Source organism: Nicotiana attenuata, unplaced genomic scaffold (assembly GCF_001879085.1).
Source record: "Nicotiana attenuata strain UT unplaced genomic scaffold, NIATTr2, whole genome shotgun sequence".
Taxonomy (NCBI): domain Eukaryota; kingdom Viridiplantae; phylum Streptophyta; class Magnoliopsida; order Solanales; family Solanaceae; genus Nicotiana; species Nicotiana attenuata.
Window position 1 is genome coordinate 43,647 of NW_017672199.1, and position 26,568 is coordinate 70,214.

Consider the following 26,568-nt stretch of genomic DNA (forward strand, 5'->3'; position numbering starts at 1 on the left):
GTCTCACAGTTCTCATCGGGGCCATTCATCACTCAGTGCCCTTTCAGCCCAGAGTTCGTCCCGTGCTCCATCAGTTCAGGGCTCTTCTACGCCAGGTGTATCTGCTAGTCATCCCGGAGCTAGGGGTTCCCTTGAGTCCCCGTCTCCAGCACCGGGGAGTTGTTATGAGTGTGGAGAGTTTGGGCATATGAGGAGGTAGTGTCCTCGTCTTCTTGAGGGTCCGTCTGAGTAGAGGGGTCAGCCCTTGACTTCAGCTCCAGTTACTTCACCACCCGCTCAGGCAGCTAGGGGTGTGGGTCAGTTAGCGAGGGGTCGCCCCAGAGGGGGAGGTCGATCAGTTGGTGGTCAGGCTCGTTTCTATGCACTCCCAGCTAGACCAGATGTTGTTGCTTCAGATGCTGTGATTACAGGTATTGTCTCAGTCTGCCACAGAGATGCCTCTGTATTATTTGATCCCGGTTCCACTTATTCTTATGTGTCATCATACTTTGCTCGTTATTTGGATACGCCCCGTGAGTCTCTTGTCTCATTTGTTCGTGTATCTACTCCGGTGGACGATACTGTTGTTGTAGACTGTGTGTACCGGTCATGTGTGGTGACTATTGGGGGTCTATAGACCCGAGTGGATCTTTTGTTGTTATGTATGGTGGATTTCGATGTTATATTGGGCATGGATTGGCTATCTCTGTGTCGCGCTATTCTGGACTGTCATGCTAAAACGGTGACTTTGGCTATGCCGGGTGTGCCACGGATTGAGTGGCGAGGTTCGACCGATTAAGTTCCCAGTAGGGTAATTTCATTCTTGAAGGCCCAGCGTATGGTTGGGAAGGGTTGTCTTTCCTACATAGCCTTTGTGAGGGATGTCGGTGCAGAGACTCCCAATATTGATTGTGTTCCTATTGTGAGGAATTTTCCCGATGTTTTTCTTGCAGACCTGCCAGGTATGCCACCGGAGAGGGATATTGATTTTGGTATTGATCTGGTGCCGAGCACTCAGCCCATTTCTATTCCACCATATCGTATGGCACCAGCGGAGTTGAAGGAGTTGAAGGAGGAGCTTCAAGAACTCCTTGATAAGGGGTTTATTCGGCCTAGTGTGTCGCCTTGGGGTGCGCCTGTCCTATTTGTGAAGAAGAAGGATGGCACGATGAGGATGTGCATTGATTACACGCAGTTGAATAAGGTTACAATTAAGAACAATTATCCCCTGCCTCGCATTGATGATTTGTTTGACCAACTTCAGGGAGCGAGAGTGTTCTCCAAGATTGATCTCCGTTCAGGTTATCACCAGTTAAAGATCAGGGACTCGGATATTCTTAAGACAGCTTTCAGGACCCGATATGGTCATTATGAGTTCCTGGTGATGTCTTTTGGGCTTACCAATGCCCCAGCAGCGTTCATGCATCTGATGAACAGCGTGTTTCGGCCTTATCTCGACTCATTTGTCGTAGTTTTCATTGATGATATTCTGGTGTATTCACGTAGTCGGGAGGAGCACGCGGAGCATTTGAGAGTTATGTTGCAGAGATTGAGGAAGGAGAAGTTTTATGCAAAGTTCTCCAAGTGTGAGTTTTGGCTCAGTTCAGTGGCTTTCTTGGGGCACGTGGTGTCTAGTGAGGGTATTCAGGTTGATCCAAAGAAGATAGAGGCGGTTCAGAGTTGGCCTAGACCGTCCTCAACTACAGAGATTCGTAGTTTTCTTGGTTTGGCGGGTTATTTCTGCTGTTTTGTTCCGGGATTTTCATCTATTGCATCGCCCTTGACCAAGTTGACTCAGAAGGGTGCTCCATTTATGTGGTCGGATGAGTGTGAAGAGAGCTTTCAGAAGCTCAAGACTGCCTTGACCACAACTCCAGTATTAGTGTTGCCATCAGCTATAGGTTCTTATGCCGTGTATTGCAATGCTTCGAGAGTTGGTATCGGGTGTGTGTTGATGCAGGAGGGTAGAGTTATTTCTTATGCTTCTCGTCAGTTGAAGCCCCATGAGAAGAACTACCCTGTTCATGATTTGGAGTTGGCTGCCATTGTTAACGCGTTGAAGATTTGGAGGCATTACTTGTATGGTGTGTCTTGTGAGGTGTTTACTGATCATCGTAGCCTCCAACACTTTTTCAAGCAGAAGGATCTCAATTTGAGGCAGCGGAGATGGTTGGAGCTGCTAAAGGATTATGATATTACTATCTTGTACCATCTGGGGAAGGCCAATTTGGTGGCCGATGCCTTGAGCCGGAAGGCGCTGAGTATGGGAAGTTTGGGGTATATTCCAGTTGGGGAGAGACGTCTTGCAGTTGATGTTCAGGCCTTGGCCAATCGGTTCGTGGGGTTGGATATTTCGGAGCCCAGTCGGGTATTGGCTTGTGTGATTTCTCGGTCTTCCTTATTTGATCGCATCAGAGAGCGCTATGATGATCCTCAATTGCTTGTCCTTAAGGACAGAGTTCGGCACGATAATGCCAGAGATGTGACTATTAGTGACGATGGGGTATTGAGGATGCAGGGCCGCATGTGCGTGCCCAATGTGAATGGTCTTCGGGAGTTGATTCTAGAGGAGGCCCATAGCTCACGGTATTCCATTTATCCAGGTGCCGCGAAGATGTATCAGGATCTGAGGCAACATTATTGGTGGAGGAGAATGAAGAAAGACATTGTGGGATTTGTAGCTCGGTGTCTCAATTGTCAGCAGGTGAAATATGAGCATCAGAGATCGGGTGGCTTATTTCAGCGGATGGATATTCCAGAGTGGAAGTGGGAGCGGATCACCATGGACTTTGTAGTTGGGCTCGCACGGACTTTGAAGAAGTTTGATGCTATCTGGGTGATTGTGGATCGGCTGACCAAGTTCGCGCACTTCATTCCTATGTGTACTACCTATTCTTCATAGCGGTTGGCAGAGATTTATATTCGGGAGATTGTTCGTTTGCATGGTGTCCCAGTTTCCATCATTTCAGATAGGGGCACTCAGTTTACTTCACAGTTTTCGAGGTCTTTACAGCGAGAGTTGGGTACTCAGGTTGAGTTGAGCACAGCTTTTCACCCTTAGACGGACGGGCAGTCCGAGCGCACTATTCAGATATTGGAGGATATGTTGCTCACTTGTGTCATTGATTTTAGAGGGTCATGGGTTCAGTTTCTACTGCTTGCAGAATTTGCTTATAACAACAGTTACCAATCGAGTATTCAGATGGCTCCATATGAGGCTTTGTATGGGAGGCGGTGTAGATCTCCAGTTGGTTGGTTTGAGCTGGGTGAGGCTAGACTATTGGGTACATACTTGGTGCAGGATGCTTTAGACAAGGTGAAGGTGATTCAGGAGAGGCTTCGTACAGCGCAGTCGAAACAAAAGAGTTATGCTGACAGGAAGGTTCGGGATGTGTCCTACATGGTTGGTGAGAAGGTTCTGTTGAAGGTTTCACCCATGAAGGGTGTTATGAGATTTGGGAAGAAAGGTAAATTGAGTCCTCGGTTCATTGGGCCTTTTGAGGTGCTTCGGAGGATTCGGGAGGTGGCTTATGAGCTTGCATTTCCACCCAGCCTATCGAGTGTGCATCCGATATTTCATGTTTCTATGCTCTGGAAGTATATTGGCGACCCGTCTCATGTTTTCGACTTCAGCACGGTTCAGTTAGATGATGATTTGACTTATGATGTGGAGCCAGTAGCTATTTTGGAGCGTCGGGTTCGGAAGTTGAGGTCTAAGGATATAGCTTCAATGAAATTGCAGTGGAGAGGTCAGCCCGTGGAGGAGGCTACCTGGGAGACCGAGCGGGAGATGCGGAGCAGATATCCTCACCTATTTGAGGCTTCAAGCATGTTTCTTGACTCGTTCGAGGACGAACGTTTGTTTAAGAGGGGGAGGATGTAACGACCCGGCCGGTCGTTTCATGAGTTATCGCTCCGTTTCCCCTATTTCTGCTTCTTATTGCTTTGTTTATCGGTATTATGTGTATCGGGTTGGTTGGCTCGATTTCGTAGAGGTTTTGGTCAGGTTTGAGACACTTAGTCTCTTTTGAGTAAGCTTAAGTTGGAAAAGTCAATTGGATGTTGACTTATGTAAAAAAGGCCTCGGATGTGAATTCTGATGGTTCGGATAGCCTCGAGAGGTGATTTGGCACTTAGGAGCGTGATCGGAATGTGTTTTGGAGGTCCGTAGTAGATTTAGGCTTGAATTGGCGAAATTGGAATTTTGGCGTTTTCCGGTTGATAGGTGAGATTTTGATATAGGGGTTGGAATGGAATTCAGGAAGTTGGAGTAGGTCCGTTGTGTCGTTTGTGACGTGTGTGCAAAATTTTAGGTCATGCGGACGAGGTTTGATAGACTTTTTGATCGAAAGCGGAATTTGGAAGTTTTTGAAATTCTTAGGCTTGAATCCGATGTGATTTTGGTGTTTTAATGTTGTTTTGGGCGTTCCGAAGGTTGGAACAAGTTTGAATGAGGTTATGGGATATGTTGGCATGTTTGGTTGAGGTCCCGAGGGCCTCGGGTGAGTTTCGGGTGGTTAAACGGAACAAATTGCATGTTGAAAAGTTGCACATTTTGGCTTCAGTTCTGTTGCAGGTTTTCCTTCGTGTTCGCGTATCTGGGGTCGCGATCGCGTGAGTTGTGCAGGCGATGAATCACGAACACGTGGGTTCACTCGCGATTACGTAGGTGTAAGACCCTGTGCATCGCGTTCGCGTGGCGTAGGGTAAAAATTGGACCAGCGAAGTTTGTGCTTCGCGATCGCTATGGAATTCCCGCGATCGCGATTAAGTAAATTTAATAGCTGTTCAGAATGTTTAAAAAGGCCATTTTCGCGATTTTTGGCCTAAGTTCACCATTTTTGACTCGGTTTTGGAGCTTCTTGAGGGAGATTAAAGAGGGAATCAAAGAGAACTTCTTGGAGGTAAGAATGATGGACTTAATACTCGATCCTATTGTGATTTCTACCTAATTAAACATGAAATTAGGGGGATTCGAAGCCTAAAATTGGGGAGTTAGGGCTTGGAAACCTGAGACCTTAATCTAGGGATTTGAGGGGCCATTTCTGGTCAGATTTTGGTATTTTTGATATGTATGAACTCGTGGGAGGATAAGGATTCCGTTGATGTGATTTTTGTCGAATTTCGAGACGTGGGCCCGGGGTTCGGGTTGGACCAATTTCGGGATCTTTGGTATAATTTTATTATTTTCGCATGGGCTTCGTTCCCTTAGCATATTCTAATGTTATGATTCTGATTTTGGGTAGATTCGACGCGAGTTGAGGCCGAGGCGAGAGGCAAAGGCGTCGTGGAGTAGTATTTCATCCGGTTTGAGGTAAGTAACCATTGTAAATCTGGAAATTGAGGGTATAAAACCCCGGCATTTCGTATTGTTTTGATAAATGAGGTGACGCACATGCTAGGTGACGAGCGTGTGGGCGTGCACCGGTAGGGATTGTGACTTGGTCTATCCCGTAGCGACTATTAAGCCGCGTATTTGATTTGAAATCTTATGATATCACGTATTTTAGAGATTGATACTATATCATGCATTGTATGCCATGTTTGGGGCCTTGTGCCGACCAGTTGAGACCCTTAGGGGTATTCTTACTGTTTTCCTCACTCTATTTGTTTGAAAGCATATCCTCGGTCATGTTTTACCTGTTTATTATTTAAAAATGGTTTTATCTCTCTACTTCTTAAAATATAAAAACTGTTTGGACTGAGTTTCCCTGATTCCACTGCTATAGTTAAAGCTCCAGGCAATTAGTAGGTACGCTTAAATCTTTTCATTCACGGATTCGCTTGCGTGGCGTGATATTTAACATTCAATAATTTAATTCACTAATCTCATACTATATCTATAGTTTTAGTTAAATTTCTAATCCTTTCACCATACTCGCGGATTCGCTTGCGTAGCGCGATAGTAACTTTTTTAATAGCAATAGTAACCTTTTAAATAAATAATTTTCTAAATGCACAAATATAGTAATTTTTTCTGAAAATAATAGCGTGCTAATAATCCTTTGTCATAACTGCGGATACGCTTGCGTAGCGCTGTTACGACAAAATTAATAAAATTCATTTCGGTCGCACATTCGCTTTCATAGCGCGGTCAGGACAATTTTATACTATTTATATCATACTTTTTTTTAACAAATTTAATAATTAAAAGCGGATAGGTAAAACATGAAAATACATATAAATCACAGTTCGTCCAAAATTAATTTAAGCCAAGTTTTAAGTCAATAAAGCGACCGTGCTAGAACCACGGGACTCGGGGAATGCCTTATACCTTCTCCCGGTCAACAAAATTCCTTACCCGAACTTTGTTTTCGCGGACCGATAAAAATAGAGTCAAACTTTCCTTTGACTAGGGATTCAAATAAAAGGTGACTTGGAACACCGAAAACCAATTCCAAGTGGCGACTCTGTAAATAAAATAATCTCTACTCAAATTTGTCATTTTAATTGGAAAAACTCTTTATCCCACAAACTCATACACATATTATTTTTTGGGGGTAGAAAAAGGGGTGTGACAGGAGCTGGTGGTGCACTGTAGGACTGCTGATCAGAATGTTGCATCTGAGGACCACGGCCACCTGAAGCACCGTGAGAAACCTGAAGTGCCGACTGAAAAGGCCTAGGAGGATGGCCTCTACCATACGAATCCCTACCTCCAGACGAGGTACCACTGAATTGGCCTGAATGACGGGGCCTCTTGTCCGACCCATGACCACCTCCCTGTGACAGAACCATCTCCACTCTCCTGGCCACATTCGCCGCCTCCTGAAAAGAAATCTCACTCCATGGCTCCCTAGCCATCTGAAGTCGAATAGGCTGGATAAGTTCCTCAATGAACCTCCTCACCCTCTCTTTCTCGGTGGGAAGTATGATAAGAGCATGACGAGCCAAGTCGATAAATCTAGTCTCATACTGGGTAACAGTCATAGAACCCTGCTGGAGACACTCAAACTGCCTCTGATAGGCCTCTCTCTGAGTGATGGGGAGAAACTTCTCCAGAAATAGCTGCGTGAACTGCTCCCAAGTCAAATCTGGTGATCCGGCTGGTCTAGCCAAGCAGTAATCCCTCAACCAAGTCTTTGGCGGATCCAGACAAGCGAAAAGTAGCAAAATCGACCCCATTGGTCTCAACTACCCCCATGTTCCTGAGAACCTCATGACAGCTGTCTAGATAATCCTGGGGATCCTCAGAAGATGCACCGCTGAAGGTAGTAGTGAAGAGCTTGGTGAACCTATCCAACCTCCACAAAGCATCGGCAGACATAGCTTCTCCATTACCGGCCTGAGCTACCATACCCCGCTGAACTGCTCCAACTGGCTGAACTGCTGGAGTCTGAAATTGGGGAGCTACCTGCTCCGGAGTGCGCGTAGCAGGAGTCTGGGCTCCTCCTCCATCCTGAGAGACAGCTGGTGCTACGGGAAGCAAACCTGCCCGGGTGACACTCTCCATAATGCCCACTAGACAGACCAGAGCATCCTGGAGTACTGGGGTAGCAATAAACCCCTCTGGGACCTGAGCTGGGCCCACCGGAGCTGCTGGCGCCGGAACCTCATCATCAAAATCAACCTGAGGCTCCGCTGCTGGTGTTGCTGCTCTAGGATGAGCTCTGCCCCTACCTCGGCCTCTAGCACGGCCTCAGCCTCGGCCTCGCCCTCTGCCCCTCGTGGGAGCTGCTGCTGGGGGCTCGGGCTGCTGGTCAGCAGATGAGGAAGTGCCCGTTCTCGGCATTTGCGAGAGAACATAATAGAAATTTAATCAGCATTGAGAAACCAAACCGCACGACAGGAAAGAAAAGATGTGAAATTTCCTACCTCTGTAGCCTTTGGGGGATAAATACAGACGTCTCCGTACCGATCCCTCAGACTCTACTAAGCTTGTCTGTGAACTGTGAGACCCATGTAACCTAGAGCTCTGATACCAACTTGTCACGACCCGGATTTCCCACCCTCGGGAATCGTGATGGCGCCTACTAATGTGAGCTAGGCAAGCCAATCCTTTAAGACTAATTACTTCATTAACCGATTCTTCCATTTTAACAAACATAAAGCGATAACGTATGAACAGCGGAAATTTAAATTAAGTAGAAGAAAACAATATAATCTCTAAAATCTGTATCTATTACAACTACTTAAGCCATAATCACCCAAAATCTGGTGTCACAGTGTCACAGACGATCTAAGAGTGCTAAATACAAAGTCTGAAAATAAAAGATACACTGTCTCAGAATCAATGAGATGAAACAGGAAATGAAGGATAGAGGAGACGCCAGGGCCTGCGGACGCCTACAAGTCTACCTTGGATCTCCGCATGGACTGAAGGTAGCCACTCAATTTACGGTCCAAAGTCTACAGCACTGGGATCTGCACAAAAGAGTGCAGAGTGTAGTATCAGCACAACCGACCCCATGTGCTGGCAAGTGCCTAGCCTAACCTTGGCGAAGTAGTGACAAGGCTAGGACCAGACTACCAAATAAACATGTGCAGATATATAATATATAGCGGAAAGTAAAATAGAAATAAACAGGTAAAGATGGGAGGGGGGAAAACATGCTTCGAGGAAATAACAGGTAAAACAGAATATCAAGAGAATTATAAAGGAACCAAAATCCAACTACTAACAAGGATAAGGAAAAACAAGGGCAGAATTCACTTTCGTTTCACATCTCGTTGCAGGCGTGCAACCCGCTCCCATTTCATATATCTCGTGGCAGGCGTGCCACCCGCTCCATTTCATATATCTCATGGCAGGCGTGCCACCCGCTCCCATTTCATTTATCTTGTGGCAGGCGTGCCGCCCGCTCCCATTTCATATATCTCGTGGCAGGCGTGCCACCCGCTCTCATTTCATATATCTCGTGGCAGGCGTGCCACCCGGGTGGACGTTACAATTAAACAAAACAAACATCCCGGCAAGGGAACAATGATGATAGTAACATATGAGGGACAATAAACCACAAAGGAGTCGTAACAATTATAGTACAAGACTCACGGGCATGCTTGACACCGACGTATAGATACTCGTCACCATGCCTATACGTCGTACTCCAAAATTAACACGTAGCAAATAAGACACGACTCCTAATCCCTCAACCTAAGGTTAGACCAAACACTTACCTCGATGCCACGAACACAATTCACGTATCAATTATAGCTTTACCCCTCCATTCCACCACCAATTCGCTCGTATCTAGTCACAAGATACTTAATTACATCAATAAACGCTAAATGAAACAATTCGAATGTATAAAAATGAATTTTCCAAAGCTTTACCCAAAAAGTCAAAAATCGCCTCCGGGCCCACATGGTCAAAACCCGAGGTTAGAACTAAAACTCGATTACCCATTCCTCCACGAACCCAAATATATAATTTATTTTTAAATCGGACCTCAAATCGAGGTCCAAATCTCCAATTTTTGAAAAACCTAGGTTCTACCCAAAACACCAAATTTCCCCTATGAAAATCATTGATTTGAAGTTGAAATCATGTTAAAAGATGTTAAGGATTGAAGAAAATTAGTTAAAAATGACTTACAATTGATTTGGAGGAGAAGAAACCTTTGAAAAATTGCCTTAGTGTGTTTATGTTTTGAGAGGATATGAAAATGGGTTAAAAATTCGTCTAAGTATAAAAGTTGCAGGTCTCAGATGTGGGAATTGCGAAAAGGGGTTCGCAATTGCGAACCCCGACATCTGCTAGCTTGGGAATTGCAAAACAGGGCTCGCATTTGCGAACCCTTCAGGAAAACTGGACTTTCGCATTTGCGAACAACATGTCGCATTTGCGACTTCAAGCATTACCAGCGGACATCGCATTTGCGATGGATTTCCTCGTATTTGCGAGAAGGAGCTGGTATGGGCTTCCTTCGCAATTGCGACTAGCCACTCGCATTTGCGATATCGCATTTGCGAGCCAGGCTTTGCAAATGCGAAGCCTGCAAGCCTGCTATGCACAGCTGAAATTCTGCAATTTTTGTAAGTCCGAAATGCACCCCGTGGCCTATCCAAAACTCACCTGAGCCCTCGGGGCTCCAAACCAATCATGCACACCACCTCAAAAATATCCTATGGACTTACTCGTGTGCTCAAATCACCAAAATAACATCATGAACATCGAATTAAACCTCAAGATCAATGAAATTTCTCAAAACTTCTTAAACATCAAATTTTGCATTTAAGGTCCGAATCATGTCAAATGGATTCCGTTTCTTACCAAACTTTACCGACAACACATATAAATTATATTGAACCTGTACCGGGCTCCGGAACCATAATACGGGTCCCCATACCTCAGGTTTCACATAACATTTCACTTTCAAAAACATTTATATTTTCCAGAAAAAAATTCTTTCAAAAATTCATTTCTCGGGCTTGGGACCTCGGAATTCGATTCCGGGCATACGCCCAAGTCCCACATTTTCCTACGGACCCTCGGGACCATCGAATCACGGGTCCGGGTCCGTTTATCTAAAACGTTGACTGAAGTCAAATTAATTCATTTTATAGTCAACATTTATCATTTTTCACAGATTTTCACATATAGGCTTTCCGGCTACGCGCCCGGACTGCACACGCAAATCGAGGTGATGCTAAAAGAGGTTTCTAAGGCCTCAAAATGCAGAATTTATTTTTAAAACAAGTGATGACCTTTTGGGTCATCACGGCGGTAAACTTGGCAGCATCTCACAACTTCCGTTATGGTTGGAGATGGTCCTTTGCCAGCAGTGGATTTTTGGCTTTGCCACTTCATGTATTGTCTTTCTTTCTTAGTGAGACCCCGAGGTTTCTCATTAATAAAGGGCGTATGGAGGAGGCAAAAGCATCCCTTAAGATGTTGATGAAATGTGGAGCAGAAGAAAATGTCACACTCGCCCATTTTACTACTTAACATAATGGCTCAAATTTACCAGCAAGTGTTGGGCTTCGACTCAATACTATTCTTTGGACCATTATTTTTGCAGTCAGCTAGATACACCTATAATGCCTCCTTCGTCGCTCCGCTCATTGCTATACTTGTTCGAGCTTGAGTTGCTGGATTCAGTTTTTCGAGTTACAGCATCTTTGGCCGACGAAGGACTCTAGCCTTGGCATGTTTAGACAAGATTTTAGCACACGTACTTCTTCATTTCTTTCTTATTTAGGTTTTCCTTATATAAATCAATTTAACTAAAATAATTTACGCGAAAATAATACCTCACCCTAGTAGTGCTTTCGGATGGAAAAAGATGCACATGACTCATTTGTTAACTTCGTGGAGGATGAGTAAATGTAGGTTTAATCTTTTCTCCTTTGGCTTGTGCCAAATTAGTTGCCGAAAATATGAGCATTCAAAGTTCGTATTATCCAACTAACCATTATTAGCATTTGCTATGTTGTGACATAGGAAATATCAAAATATATAGGTTTAAACTTTTTGTGCTTCATATTGCATGTCACCCTTAAACAAGTTACAATCCTACAGGTGATTCCCATTATATTGATTGAGATCAATGTTGGAAAGGCACCAAAGTAGATTTCCCTTGCTTATAACTCCATGGTACTACGGGGAAGTACTAGCATGAAAGTAGTAAATATAGGAGCATCTCACAACTTCCGTTATGGTTGGAGATGGTCCTTTGCCGGTAGTGGATTTTTGGCTTTGCCACTTCTTGTACTGTCTTTCTTTCTTAGTGAGACCCCGGGGTTTCTCTTTAAGAAAGGGCGTATGGAGGAGGCAAAAGCATCCCTTGATATGTTGAGGAAATGTGGAGCAGAAGCACAGCTGGAGATGTTGGCAGGCATGATGGAAAATGAAGGCAAGAGGAAAAGGAAGAAAATGTCACACTCGCCCATTTTACTGCTTAACATAGTGGCTTGGCTCAAATTTTCCGGCAAGTGTTGGGATAAGACTCAATACCATTCTTTGGACCATTACTTCTGCAGTAAGCTAGATACACCTATAATGTCTCCTTCGTCGCTTTGCTCATTGAGTTTTTGAGCTTGAGTTGCTGAACTCACTTATCCGAGTTAGAGCTTCTTTAGCAGACAAAGGACTCTAGTCTCGGCATGTTTAGGCATGATTTTAGCATATGTACTTCTTCGTTTCTTTCTTATTTAGGTTTTCTTTTATAGATGAATTTTACTCAAATAATTTATGCTAAAATAATACCTCACCCTAGTAGTGCTTTCCGATGAAAAAAGATGCACATAACATGCACATGACTCATTTGTTAACTTCTTTAAGGACTAAAATCTCATATTTATGTTATTGTTGTGAAAAAAAACTCATCAAGTAACATTAATCTCTCTAGTATGCCCAAAAATTTTCTTAATATAATATTCGTAATAAGATTTATTTACTTTGAAATATATCTATGCTCCGGCCGTGGAGGATGAGATAATGTAGGTTTAATTTATTCTCCTTTGGCTTGTGCCAAATTATTTGCTGGAAATATGAGTGTTCAATTTTAGTAGTATCTAACTAACCATTATTATCATTTCCTATGCTGTAAAATAGGAAATATCGGAATATATAGTTTTAAATATTTTGTGCTTCATATTGCATGTCTCATTTAAACAAGTTACAATCTTGTAGGTGATTCCCATTATATTGAGTGAGATCAATGTTGGAAAGGCACCAAATTGAATTCCCCTTGGTTATAAATCCATGGTGCTATAGAGAAGTACTAGCACGAAAGAACTAAACATGGTAGCATCTCACAACTTTCGTGATGGTTGGAGATGGTCCTTTGCTAGTAGTGTGTTTTTGGCTTTGCCACTTCTTGTACTGTCTTTCTTTCTTTCTTAGTGAGGCCCCGAGGTATCTCATTAAGAAAGGGCATATGGATGAGGCAAAAGCGTCCCTTAAGATGTTGAGAAAATGTGGAGCAGAAGCAGAGCTGTAGATGTTGGCAGGCATGATGGAAAATGAAGGCAATAGGAAAGGGAAGAAACTGTCACACTCGCCCATTTTACTACTTAATACAGTGGCTCAAATTTTCCAGCAAGTGTTGGGTTAAGACTCAATACTATTCTTTGGACCATTAGTTCTGCAGTCAGCTAGCTTATAATGTCTCTTTCGTGACTCCGCTCATTGTCGGATTTTTTCGAGCTTGAGTTGTTGGACTCACTTATCCGAGTTACAGCTTCTTCGACCGGCGGAGGACTCTCGTCTCGGCATATTTAGGCATGATTTTACCACAGATACTTTTTTATTTTTTAGGTCTTCTTTATGTAAAACAATTTTGATTAATTGAAATATTGCATATGTAACTTGATATCACTTTTATATGATTTTTCCAGGTTTCCTTGTCGGGTGTCTTCCTTTTGGTAGTATACCATATCGTTCAACTGAGCCAAAAAAGTGCCTATGTTGACATGGCATTTTCCATCCCCCTCATTGACTGCTATTCAATGTTCTAATGTCTTTCTGAGTGGACTAAAGAATTGTATGCCGAAGAGATTAGAACGTTAGGCGCATGCTGGGGGACGAGCATATCTTTGCTCATGTCCCTAATCATCAATCCAACCGTTTGTATGCTCTCAAGGCTTGGATATTCATGTTATTTGCTGCTCTGACACTGAGAATGCACTTCTCCGTGTATAAATTTTTGTCCGAGAGAGAAAAGAAAGATGGAGAAGGAGTTGAGGATCTCTTCAAACAACATTGGTGTTGGAAGAGGTTTCTTTCAAAAGATGGCAATGTTGAAGCCGTGTAACTATAAGTTAGTTTTTTACTGTAAAACTATAATTTACATTGATTGTTCTTATGTATTCCTGAGATTTTGGGTATATGTTCTTTTCTAGGATGGCAGCAACACTTTCAGGAGCTTAATTCTGTAGATTAACCAACTAATGGCTTTGGGGAGGTTTCAAGTAACACATTGCTACGGGGAAGCAAATGGAAGTAGCGCAAATTGTCTCTATGTTATCTTTAAAGTATGTACTAAATTGTCTGATTACACAGAGAAATGGAAGTGGTGCAAATTGGAGTGTTAATTGAATTAGATAGTAGCAAATTAAATTTTTTTTCTTACTTATTTGATAGAATATATTAACCTAAATTTTATGTTAGCATTATGCACATGTTATCATTACTGAAAAAATTTATGCATAAACAAGGCCTAAACCCTTTGGAGGAAAAAGAATGCACGTGATGTGCACATGACTTAATTATTAATTTATTTAAGGAGTAAAATCTCATATTTACTTCATGGTTGTAAAAAAAAAAACTCATCAAGTATCATATGCACACAAATTCTCTTAATATAGTATTCGTATAAGATTTATTTCGTTTGAAATACCCTAGCGGTGAAGGATGAATTAATATAGGGTTTAATCTTTTCTCCTTCCCAAATTAGTTGCTGAAAAAATATGAGAAAGATCAAAAGTGGTATCACTAAAATATTTGAATTGACAAGAATCATGATGATACCACCCGTTAGTGCTTTCCAATGATCATGGTAGACATTAGGCAGACTCTTGATCGTGCATGGTAGGGAAGACCAAAATAATAATAATAATAATAATAATAATAATAATAATAATAATGATGATGATGATGATGGTGAGAAGGAAGAGGACGATAATAATAATAATAATAATAATAATAATAATAATATACGAGGAAAGTCTTTATGTTAGACAACATAAAATATTTTTTCATTTCCTAGCACGATAGTTGCTATTATCATTATATCATGGGCGAAAACGCAAACTGTAAGAATCCAAGGTATCTCGTTACACAATGTAGCATTATTTGGACCATGGTTATCAGCAAATGTGGTCACGATAATACCATTAATCTAGAATGCAACGAAAGCAATAGTAGAAATATATTATCATCATAAAAGAATTTCAAATTAGTAAATAATTTGTTATCTCTATCAGGTGACTTTAATTTTCTTTCCTATCTAATTGGAATCTACTAAACTATTGTACAAAAAGCTTAAAACTTTTCATATAAAAATGGCAAATTGGAATATGAAAAATCCCATAAACTTTTTTCAATAGAGATAAGGGAAAACCCCTTATTAAATAGCCAACGACCCTCCCTTTCAAATTTTTGACAGCAGGGGACTTGCCATTATTATCAAATTAAGGGGGGCGGGGAGCAGAGTTTTCCCTTGATGTAATTTTACTACCTAAATTCCATAAGCTTTTAACAATAGAGATGATATGCTAACGCCATGAAGATGAAATTGTATGTAATTTCACAAACAATCGCAACCAACCATTTATCCAATTTGAAGAAAGAAAGAAAAAATGAAAAATCACCTTATAACTGCACAACAACGCACATGAACACCTTATAACTACACAACAACGCACATAAACTGAGCAGCAAGAGAGAAGATTCAAAAGACAAGAAAGTTGGAGAGGAATCGAATAAATCGAAAAACCTTTTTAGGAATATACGCGCCAAAACACTCAGAACCGGGGAAATTACGGATTCCACCAATGCTAAAAAAGGTTGAAAATAGTTTGCAGTTTTTTTCAAAATGCCCCAAACGATTCCAAGCTTCAACTATCCCTTATTAATAAGAGGAATATACCATGTTAACATCTCTATAGACAAAGATAGACGTATCATCCAAAGAAATCACGAATAGCTTTTACCAAATTTATATATAACAAGGAAAAATTTTCGCGCTTCGCGCGATTATACAAAATTCATTAATTTAAAAGTTATATATTACAAATTTTAGTAAATGGGAAGAGAAAAAATTCTTGTAATATATATTCGTGTAATCACAAATTTAGTATTTTTCTAATTACAGTTTCGATGAGCTGCATCTTTTATCCAACTTTCTTCCAAAAAGTGATAAGATTTTTTTTTAAAGAAAAACTTCCAGTTATTTATTACAAATTTTAGTAAATGGGATTATATATTAGAAGCATGAATACAGGTAATTGTCATTAGATAGTAGTAAAACTGTTTCTTTTTTCTTTGTAAAACTCTTCTATTTAAATAAAAGAAACATGAAATGTAAAGTAAAAAAAACTAATAACAAAAAGAAAACAAAACAGAAGACCTTTTCCCTATTCTTTATCTGTTTTAAAAAACTTGTTTAAATGTTTAATTTGTCTTTTCCTCTTTATTCATAACCTGTCATATTCCCCATCCCCCAGAATAAGCTACTTCCTTTTTTTCTCACATTACTTCTTTTATGCGAAATGTCCATAGTTAAAGTCTCTTAGATGTCACCATTCTCTTGCAATACGTTGAGGTTCAACAATTACTATGAAAGCACAGTTAGTGACACTAAAAAATTGATCAAAAGAAAAATTCAAGGACAAAAGCTGTAACAAAAGACTAACTCTGAGAAGTGGCAGTCTTTGCTTAGAGGCAGGACTTCTTTTGCCTCCTAACAAAATAATACAAAAAAGTTAGAACTATCACAATATATGTTGAAAAATCAAACTTTATAAGGAAAACAGAATAATTCTCTTCAGAATATTTGCTCTGATTATTTGTATCGGAACCATCAGAACAAAAAAGTAAATAATAGGCAATACAATTCAATGAAGAAAATGAAAAATAGATTCAACAGAGCTAATTGCATTATCACAATATATATCTCTAGAAGAATCAACACACATAAAGATAACATAGCTCTTCAAGTTTAAAATTATCTTTACCTATCATCAAAAGAAGGAAAAATATTGCTTTGCCCTACAAATAATAGGCAGTTGACCAAAAAAAAAAAGATGAAACACAAACTCAATACCGGCATAAGATGAATCACAAGTAACAATATAGCAGAAAGTAATTTGTACTATAGAAGAAACAAAGTCGCTCGGGAAATTGAGATCTTATTCAAAGAGAAAGATCTCAAATATACTGGAGTTTCTTTTTGTATATTATATGGATGGATCCGATCCGCAAGGTACCATGATTGGGAATTGTTTGATCGTCTTTCTCTGAGGAAGAGTCGAAATAGAATCAACTTGAATTCGGGACCGCTATTCGAAATCTTAGTGAAACACTGGATTTCTTATCTCATGTCTGCTTTTNTCTGTTCCAAAAGAATGACACATTTTGTATTTAAAAATAATTTAACTTTAAATTTTTTATTTTACCCATTTCGTATAATGAGAAGTTCTTACACCCATGCAAATATCATGGCCCACAAAACTATTAGGATTATAAGTTTCAAAAGATTCTTTTTTTCGTTGTTAAATTTTGTACCAAGTCAAACTATCTCATATGTATTAAAACTGAGTGAAGTCATACTATATAGAGTAATAAAAAATAAAAATACACTTAGTAATAATTTAATTTAATTAAAAAAAATATATTATATTATTATCACAACATAATAAATTCTCACATCAACATCAACTTCTACCAACCTAAAATTACACAGTGACAAATTAATATATACATACATGATAATTCATTAACAACCAATATATTCTAACTTTTGGGAGTTACTAACTTATAACACAGTTGGATCGTAATTTGCTCAATAATTTTGTTAGTTACCTCAATTTTAACCACACAATTAAAGTCACAGTGTTTTTAACAATTTAAGTGATACCTTTGGGATATTATTAAGATTATTATAATTAAATAAATATTAACCTACTTTAAATATTTTTCTTTCTACGATGCACATGTACTAAAAGAAGATGAGTTCTTACATGTAATTCTTAATTAAATGAATCTTACCTTATGATATGATTCACTAAATCTATATATATATATATATATATTATTCGACCCATCGGTTGCTCGATCAATTGGCTCATACAATTTAAGAGAACATAAATATCAACAACGCGCTAAAAAGTCATTGTCCATACCTGAGCCATTAGAGAAGAATCTATCCTCCATTCTTATTTATTTTAGCATAGCAGCTGCTAGCACTAATAGAAAAATAAAAAAAATAAAAAAATTTATGTATTGCTTCCAAACAATTGAAATATAAAATAAATTATAAAATATAATTAATTTTACTGTAAAGCAACACAATTGGCGTTTGTTTAGCCAATGTCTGAGTCGATTCATAGTTAAACATTATCCCTAAGGTAGTTACGAAAGTTAAATTTTGATCCAACAACTCGGTAATTATGATTATGGGTTCAAACCGAGATTTTTTAGTCTTTTCTAGTAACAAATATGTTTTTGTTTTTCTGTTACTTTTGTTGTGAACTCAAATTTCAAAGAACTCTTTCTCATTATTTAGATCAATTCGCCTCACTCGTTGAGCCTCCCGTTTGAATTAGAACATTTATGTGTTGATTAGCTTTCCTAATTAATTAATCAATTCATTCAAATTTAACTTTCTTTCCATTCAGATTCAAAAGAATCTTATTTATTATCTTATTTAAATTTAAATAAATATCATGTTTTTCAATTTAAATTAAATACTATAATAAATATTGTCAAATTTGACAAGTGAATTTATATTAGCTTGCCACTTGGCTTAACTATAATGCACACTTGCTATATTGCCATGTGACTTTTTATTAGCTTATCGCGTTACATAATGTCCTTACTCATTGCTCTACTTTTAGTATAATACAATGAATATAGTTTTGTATTACCCTAAAATTTAATTTAACTTTGTTCTTTTGTTCCGTAGCTCCAATTGTTTTATTTTTCCTATTTAATTATTTTATTAAACATATTTAAAGTGTAGACCCCTTCACATAACTTCTATTCTCCTCTATATACATTATTTTCTATCATATAATATTTAGTTATTTTTCACATTTCGTGTTGTATCTATAGTATGAACATTATAGTATTATTCTTCTAATTCTTTTGAAAATATGCCAAAGTTTAAACGAAGAAGTTCTTTTATTATTTTTCATAAATCTACACTTTTAGTAATTATTATGTGCAATAAGCAATTAATTTTTTTTCTTTTGTTTTCGTATAGAGTTTTGACTTTTAACTTTTTATAACTTAACTACATGATAATTTTAATTACATCTTTATATTGTTAATTTGTTGCTTGGATTTATTTCATTGTAAATGTTTTAAATTTTAGGTTTATAATTATGTTTTTAATTGCATGATATTATCCATATAATATATTTTTTCTCGCAACAATTCAAAAAGCTTTCTTATATCAAATTTAAATGTCTAATCCTTCTATATATGTACAATTATATTATTTTTTTTTAAAAAAAATTCTCTATTTTTTGTTCTTTGTCTATGTTACTGTGTTACCCGTTACTTAATATGATTATATTAGCTTGTCACCTACTTTATATCCCTATCTACTACTTCTATTGTAATATACTATAATGAATATGATTTTTCTTTCTCTTAAAATAGTCTTTTTAGTTATTTTTAATCTTTCGCTATATATTATTTGAATTTATCAATAATATTTTTGCGTATTAATTATTTATTTGCTTTATTTCATCATTTTAATTAATTCAAAGTATAAATTCTCTCACACTATCTTTATCCCCCTCTTTCTAAATTATTTCCCCTAGTAAGTATGATATTTTATTTAATTTTTTCATTTAGTGTTTATTCAATAATAGACAAAAATAAAAGTGCATATGATCAAACTATATAGTACTTCACCAAACTATTACGGTATTTTTGTTATTAAACTTCTAGTAATTATTATTTTTGTTGAAGCTTTTATCCTTTAAAAAAATTATTTTTACTGTATACTTGTTTGAAATTTAGAAAACTTAGTCTAAAACAAATACTTTGGATTATCCATTACGAAATAAATAAATTATTCAATATATTTACATTTTGAACTTTAGGTTAAAACCTTAAAATATATTCTTCGACTCATTAAAAAGTATTGAATTTTTAAAGTAAATTAAAATTGCACAGTAGATTACGGTAGGATATATTCTTCTCACCCGATATTAGAAAAGGAATCCAAATACTATTGATATCCAAATTCTTTACTTTCCAAATAAAAAAATTCAGTTAGAAAATATTAGTACAGTGATTGAACTTTATTTAAAAAAAAAAAAGAATTCTTATTTCAATTTAATTTCAGTAAATGGAATTCCATATATAGTTCTTAAGTGATATTTCCTTATTTGATATTCTCCCACAAACTCTTCAAGATTGCCAAGTGGCTTATAGTAGCTTGCTACTTGGCTTAACCAGAATGCAAATTTTCTTGCTTTAATATATATATATATAGATTATATTGATAACTGTTGTAACTTGTGGCCGTTCATATTCTGGAATTCTTAGAAATTATACAGTATTAATTGATTGATGTAACCGTTTCAAAATTTTTGGAAGAACGTGATTTTTGAGAAAATAAATAGCAACATAAATAAATGGGAACAAATAGGTGGAAAATGCAAAAAAACAGGAAAATAATAAATTGTAATCCTCATCTATGGAGAGTGCCACATCAGCTCATATATATATATAGAGATTAAAAGCCAAAGAAAGAGGCACCAACCAAGAAAAATGCCACATGGCATGATAAATTAGTTAGTTAATAAACAATTATTGGTTATTATTTTTGAATTTAAATACTTATAAAATAAAACCTACACAAGAAACAAATCGTATAGCTACTTTCCCTTTTGAATCATATTTGCGGTGAATTCAAACCCACAGTAAGGTGTCATATTATAGTGGAAATCTATTAAACTGGAGCTAAACTGGATTACAATTATAATGATAAGTTTTTAGAAGAAAAAAAAATTGATTTTAAATTTTAGAAATAAAAAAAAACCTCCTAATATTTACAAATAATTTTCATTTAATTAATCAAAAAAATTCAGATTTATAATAAAACATAGAACTTCTTTTCCATTTTATCACACATTTCAATACATTATAAATTAGTTAAAAAATTAGATAATCCCAGAGAAAATAGGTTTCTAGATTAGAAGATAATTATTTGAATTTGGTTTGAAAAGTAAACACATTTATTAACAACAAAAATTATTACCCTATTTTATATTTGCATTTTGTTTTACTCTTATCTTTAAATAAGAAAAACAAAAAGACATAGAAATAGACCAAAAAAAATGCAAAAGAAAAAAGAGTAAATTAAATAAAACCAACTTGTGCATGTGCCTTGCCCCTATTTCCCCACTAACTCTCAAACACACATACACACGATTTAACTTTTTTTTTTTTTAAAAAAAAAAAAAGGCTCCTTCTTTCTAGCAACTAAACACAAGTTTTACCTTTTTACTTATTTATTATTAAAAAGTATTTATGTAAGCAAACTAAACAGTTGCTTCTCCATGCAACAGTTTACACCGTATCCATTCAGTATAAAAATGAAATCCTCCTATAAAGTAATAAGTACTTGCTAATTTAATAAACAATAAATAAGGAATATATAATTTATTTGATTACTATATGATATGTATCCTTTGATTTAGTATAAATTTTATTATATTTCTACACACTATATAAATAATAAAATAACAGCTACTGATATATTAGATCATAATTTTTATAAGATTAATATTTTATTAAATTATCATGCATCGTGCGAGTACTGACACTTTACATCAGAAAAGAGAATCGACATAAAAAGATCAAAAGTGGACGTGCCGGAGTGGTTATCGGGCATGACTAGAAATCATGTGGGCTCTGCCCGCGCAGGTTCGAATCCTGCCGTCCACGTTAAAATTATTCATTTTCCTTTTTTTTTTTGACTGGCATTTTTCCAACATCTTGCTCTTTGACCAGTTTGGGAGTTTTGTCTGTTACTACAATTTAAAAGTGGTCAACCAGGAGAAATATAGGGCAATACTTTTGATTTTGCACATAATTAATGAGAGGGCAATACTTTTGATTTTGCACATAATTAATGAGACTTTAATTAAGTGAGATTTGCAAATAATTATACTCCACATGATTTACTTGACTATGGTATTGATTTCATTAAACTATTTTCATAATAAAAAGAGTTCTTCAACTTTACGTAAGTATCATAAAAGTCAATAAATTATTTTTTCAGCTAAAACGCTGCTCAAATTTGACTAAGAGGGTGTTTGGATTAGTTTTTAAGAAGTACTACTCCCTCCGGTCCAAAATAAGTGATTTTTTGGCCTTTTTCTTGTGGTCCAAAATAAGTGATTTTTTCAGATCTCAAGAATGAATTAATTATTTTTTTTCCCTACATTATCCTTGGAGTAAATAGTGTTGGAATATGTGTTAGGAGTGTTTATGTGAGATACTAAAGGTTAATATGGTCAATTCTATTACTAATTAATGTTAAAAGGTGGATTTCTTAATTTGTGTGAAATCATCCAAAAAATCACTTATTTTGGACCTGAGGGAGTAGCATATAAGCTAAAAGTCAAAAGTCATAAGTTGGTAAATCCAACTTTTTTGGCTTATTTTTGTACTTTTCATGCCTAAAAGTAAGTGATTGTAAGCACTTTTATCATTGTCAAACACTAAAAAAACTAGAATAGTGCTTAAAAACCAACAAACACTTAAAATAAGCCAATCCAAACACCCCCCTAACTAATACATACAATTACTAAGAGGAAACAAATGAGATATTATAGCCCAAGACATGCAGGCAAAGTCGAATTACTTTTTAGTTATAAAAAATAGTTTAGTGACTTCCGTGATACTTAGGTAAAGTTGAGTAACTTTTTTTGTTACAAAAAATAATTTAATGATAGTGCTAGAAATGAGAAATTAAATAACCATAAGGTGATATTAGCCTCACAGTGTAAACATCTTTTACATTCTCAATAAAACGTAGGCCTCATTTGTTTTTTTTTTAGATTAAGACGTCTGAATCTGAATACACATTTGAATATCAAGATGTGTATTAAGATTAAGACATCTGAATTTGAATACACATCTGAATAGATTAAGATGTGTATTAAGATCTGAATAGAAATAATTAAGACTGTTTGATTTTTAACATCTGAATGTATAAAATTTATCTTTATTTGAAAATTAATAAACTTAAAATTCAAATGAAATAACTAATCTAATATTCTATCAATAAAATATATAGTTTTTTAAAATATGATAGTTGTTGGTAGTGATGGCTAACAGGTGAATGCCGACTAGAGACGGTGGTTGGTGGTGGTTTTGGTTGATGATGGTGGCTCATGCTGGTAGCTAGTAGTGATTGGTAGTGGTGGCGATTATGATTGAGGATGGTGGTGGTGGTTGATGATAGTTAATAATGGCGGGTGGTGGTAATAGTTGTGACTGAGGAAGGTGGTGGGTTGGTGGTGGTAGGTTATAATGATGGGCAGTGTCGGTTGTGGTTGTTGATGGTAATGGGGTGGTCAGTTGTGGTAGTTGAGGTGGATGAGTGTTGATTGTGGGGGAGAATGATGGTGGTCGGAGTGGTGGGGATAGTGGGTGGTGATGGTCGATAATGGTGGCGGCTATGATTGAGGATGATGGTGGCGTGGTAGTGGTGGTGGTGGTTGAGTATGGTGGTGGTGGCGGCATGGTGGTAGTTGATAATGATAGACGGTGGCGGCAGTTAATAATGAATATGTGATAGCATCTTAATGAAATTAAGTCTCTGTTATAGATCTTAATCGTACAGACTTATTCAGACCCATTAAGTGGTTGTAAAGTAAAAAAAACAAACAAATTTAATGATTAAGATCTGAATAATTAAGATTCAGATTTTAAAAACAAACGCACTTAATGTCTGAGATCTGAATAATTAAGATTCAGACCTCCATTAAGTGCAAACAAATGACTTATACTATGTGGTTATGGTAATATCACAAAATAGTTTACCATTATTTACGGCTCTATTGTCTTTGACTTTTTTTTTTTGGAGTCTTGAAATTGCATTTTGCCGCTGTATGTATACGTGCGTTAAAGAGAAAGTGCATTCGTGCATTTTGAATTGCTTGTGCAAACTATGTATTATATTCCAATTTTACTGAATAAATAATTTTACAGCTTGATCCATTATTCATTGACCATATGACATGATTTGTCGAGTCATAGACTCAAGAATATTGTTGAAACGAATGGAACTAATGTTTCATTTTGGAAAGATCAATCTAATTGATCTTGACATGCAAACACTACTCCCTCCGGTGCAAAATGATTTTTTGGCTTTTTTCTTGTGGTCCAAAATAAGTAATTTTTTCAGATCTCAAGAATTAATTAATTATTTTTTTCCTATATTATCCTTGGAGTAAATAGTGTTGGAATATGTGTTAGGAGTACTGTTTATGTGAGATAGTAAAGGTTAATATGATCAATTCCATTACTAATTAATGTTAAAAAGTGAATTTCTTAATTTGTGTGAAATCATCCAAAAAATCACTTATTTTGGACCGGAGGGAGCAAAAATGTGTTTTGAGTCTGTGAATGAAAGCATTTTTACTCTTCCAGAGAGGAGAGGAATAGACGTAAAAGAAATCGAGGAAAAATGATGGAAAAGAGTAACTAAAAACCTCTTTAATTCCCAATGAGGAAAATGAAACGACTTCTAATAAAATCACTTGACTTCTTTGTTTCGTACATTTCCCATACATGAATTGATAATTTTTTTTTTTACTGTCTCATGACGTTTGTTTGCTGACAATAGTTTTCCTTTGCAATTTGCTTAGCCAATAGAGCAAAAACCTCATAATCGCAGAAAAAGAAAGAAAGGTAATTAAGTAAACACTTATTTCTTCTACTATTTTTTGTTGCATGTGCGAGATGTGGGAATGATTCAAGGTAAAGGTAACGTCTGCATGCGTATTATACTGAACTTGTTGTTGTTATCGCAAGATGTGGGAGTGATGATGATTTTGTTTATTTTGATGATTAGGGAATTAATATGACAACTACTCCAATGAAGAAAACAGTTCCGGGGTTGATAGATTTGGTGTTTTCTTGGTCTTTAGGGGAAGTGTTGAACAGAGATCTTTATAGAGACAAGGTTTGATTCTTTCTTCTTGTCCATATACATGCCTTGAAAGTATTTCCGAATAGTGTTTTAAAGTTATTATTATATTGACCATGTAAAAATATTTATACAATGAACAATCAGATCACTTATAAGGTAGGTAACCGGTAAGTCTTTAGTGAAAATAGTCACTAGTGTTTTATAAATAGTGTAAGTTTACAATGATCAGTGTATATAACTTAAATCTTTTTGAATATTGTCCCCCAAACAAATTACTGCCTTTGCTCAGGGTCTTCGGAAACAGCCATATATATCTTCATAAGGTTGGGGTAAGGTCTGCGTACACACTATACTCCCCAGACCTCACTTGTGGAATTATATTGGATCTATTATTGTATACAAATTACTGCCTCTGTCTTGTTTTTTTATATGGCGAGGTTCGAAGTAGCAAAGGTTAATTAAACTATTTAGTTTTAGGTGTGTATTCGTACATAGATTCTTCAAGTTTTTCTTCTTCTTTTTTTCTTTGAAATATTTAACAATTTAAAATATCCTAAAATATTTCAAAAATCGTGATGATAGAAAAACCTCTTTTGACTTCCCAAAAAGTAATAGTGCCATATATATGACGGATCGGAGGGAGTACTTAAGATCGGATGGTGCCATGGTACTTCCTTATAGATTAGACTAGAATCAGCCAATGCCACGTAGCAGCCTGCTTGCTACGTTTTGTGTTTCCTACATAATCACATATGGTAGACAGTTGAAGTCGAATTTATATCTAAGTTAGTGAATTCAGAATGAGTATGATTATAATATGTGATACATTTTAACTTTATTCACATGTGTACATTTTTTGAGTTGAAAATAATAAGTTTAATTGAACCTATAGAGTCGTATTAGATTCAGGTATGTAATAATATAATTGCATTGACTAAGAGTGAGTGAGGTTGCAGCCTGTGTTACGCGGACTCTCCAAAATGATGCTGCAACCGTGTCGGATCCTCAAAAAATGCACTACAATTTGAAGGATCCGACGCACACCTGGCGATATTCTCGGATAGTCCGAGCAACATAGGTTGCAGCCTTGCGCAGTGGACACCGGTTGAGTAGAATAATGTGCCGCGTCATGTAAAAATTCTGGGCTCGCCTCAAGTTAGATGGACCTTTGTACAATCACTAATTATATTTCAGACTTGTTGGAAAATAGCTCCGCTTCATATTTTAAAGTACGCTCATTAGAATTTTGAAGCATCTAGAATCTTGACAATCACCAAAGTACGCTCATTTATTGCTGCATTTTTACTCTTGTTGATTTAACCATAACTTAGTATTTTGCGTTTATCACTATTCACTAATACCGTGAATATTATTTTACGAGTCTTTTATTCCCAACAAGTGGTATCAGAGCCAAGGTTCTGTTTGAGTATGCTCTGTGGTTGCAGCACAGTCTGAACTTCCACATCAGAAAAGAATTACTTTGGTCTCCTAATAAGTAGTATTTGTATTTATGATAAACGATGGAAGCCAACACTAGTAGAATGGTTACTTTGAGTGGCACAATACCATTTGGAAGGGCAAAATGGAAGATTTGCTCTATGTCAAGAATTTTCATCAACCTGTCTTCACCACTATATAGCCTAGAAATAAATCAGATGAAGACTGAAATTTGTTACACAGACAGGTTTGCGGCTTTATTAGACATTGGGTTGACGATAATATTTTGAACCATATTTTTGGGGAGACACATGCTGGGATCCTATGGGAGCACCTTGAAAGTTTGTATGCTCGAAAAACTAGA

At 36.9% G+C, this 26,568-nt stretch overlaps 1 non-coding gene across 1 annotated transcript; it reads left to right on the top strand.

Annotated features, from left to right (window-relative positions):
• The first annotated feature begins 21,468 nt into the window (after nt 1-21,468).
• On the top strand, nt 21,469-21,550 carry TRNAS-AGA. The gene has a single exon. It is a non-coding gene; the product is annotated as a tRNA-Ser (tRNA).
• The last annotated feature ends 5,018 nt before the right edge of the window (nt 21,551-26,568 follow it).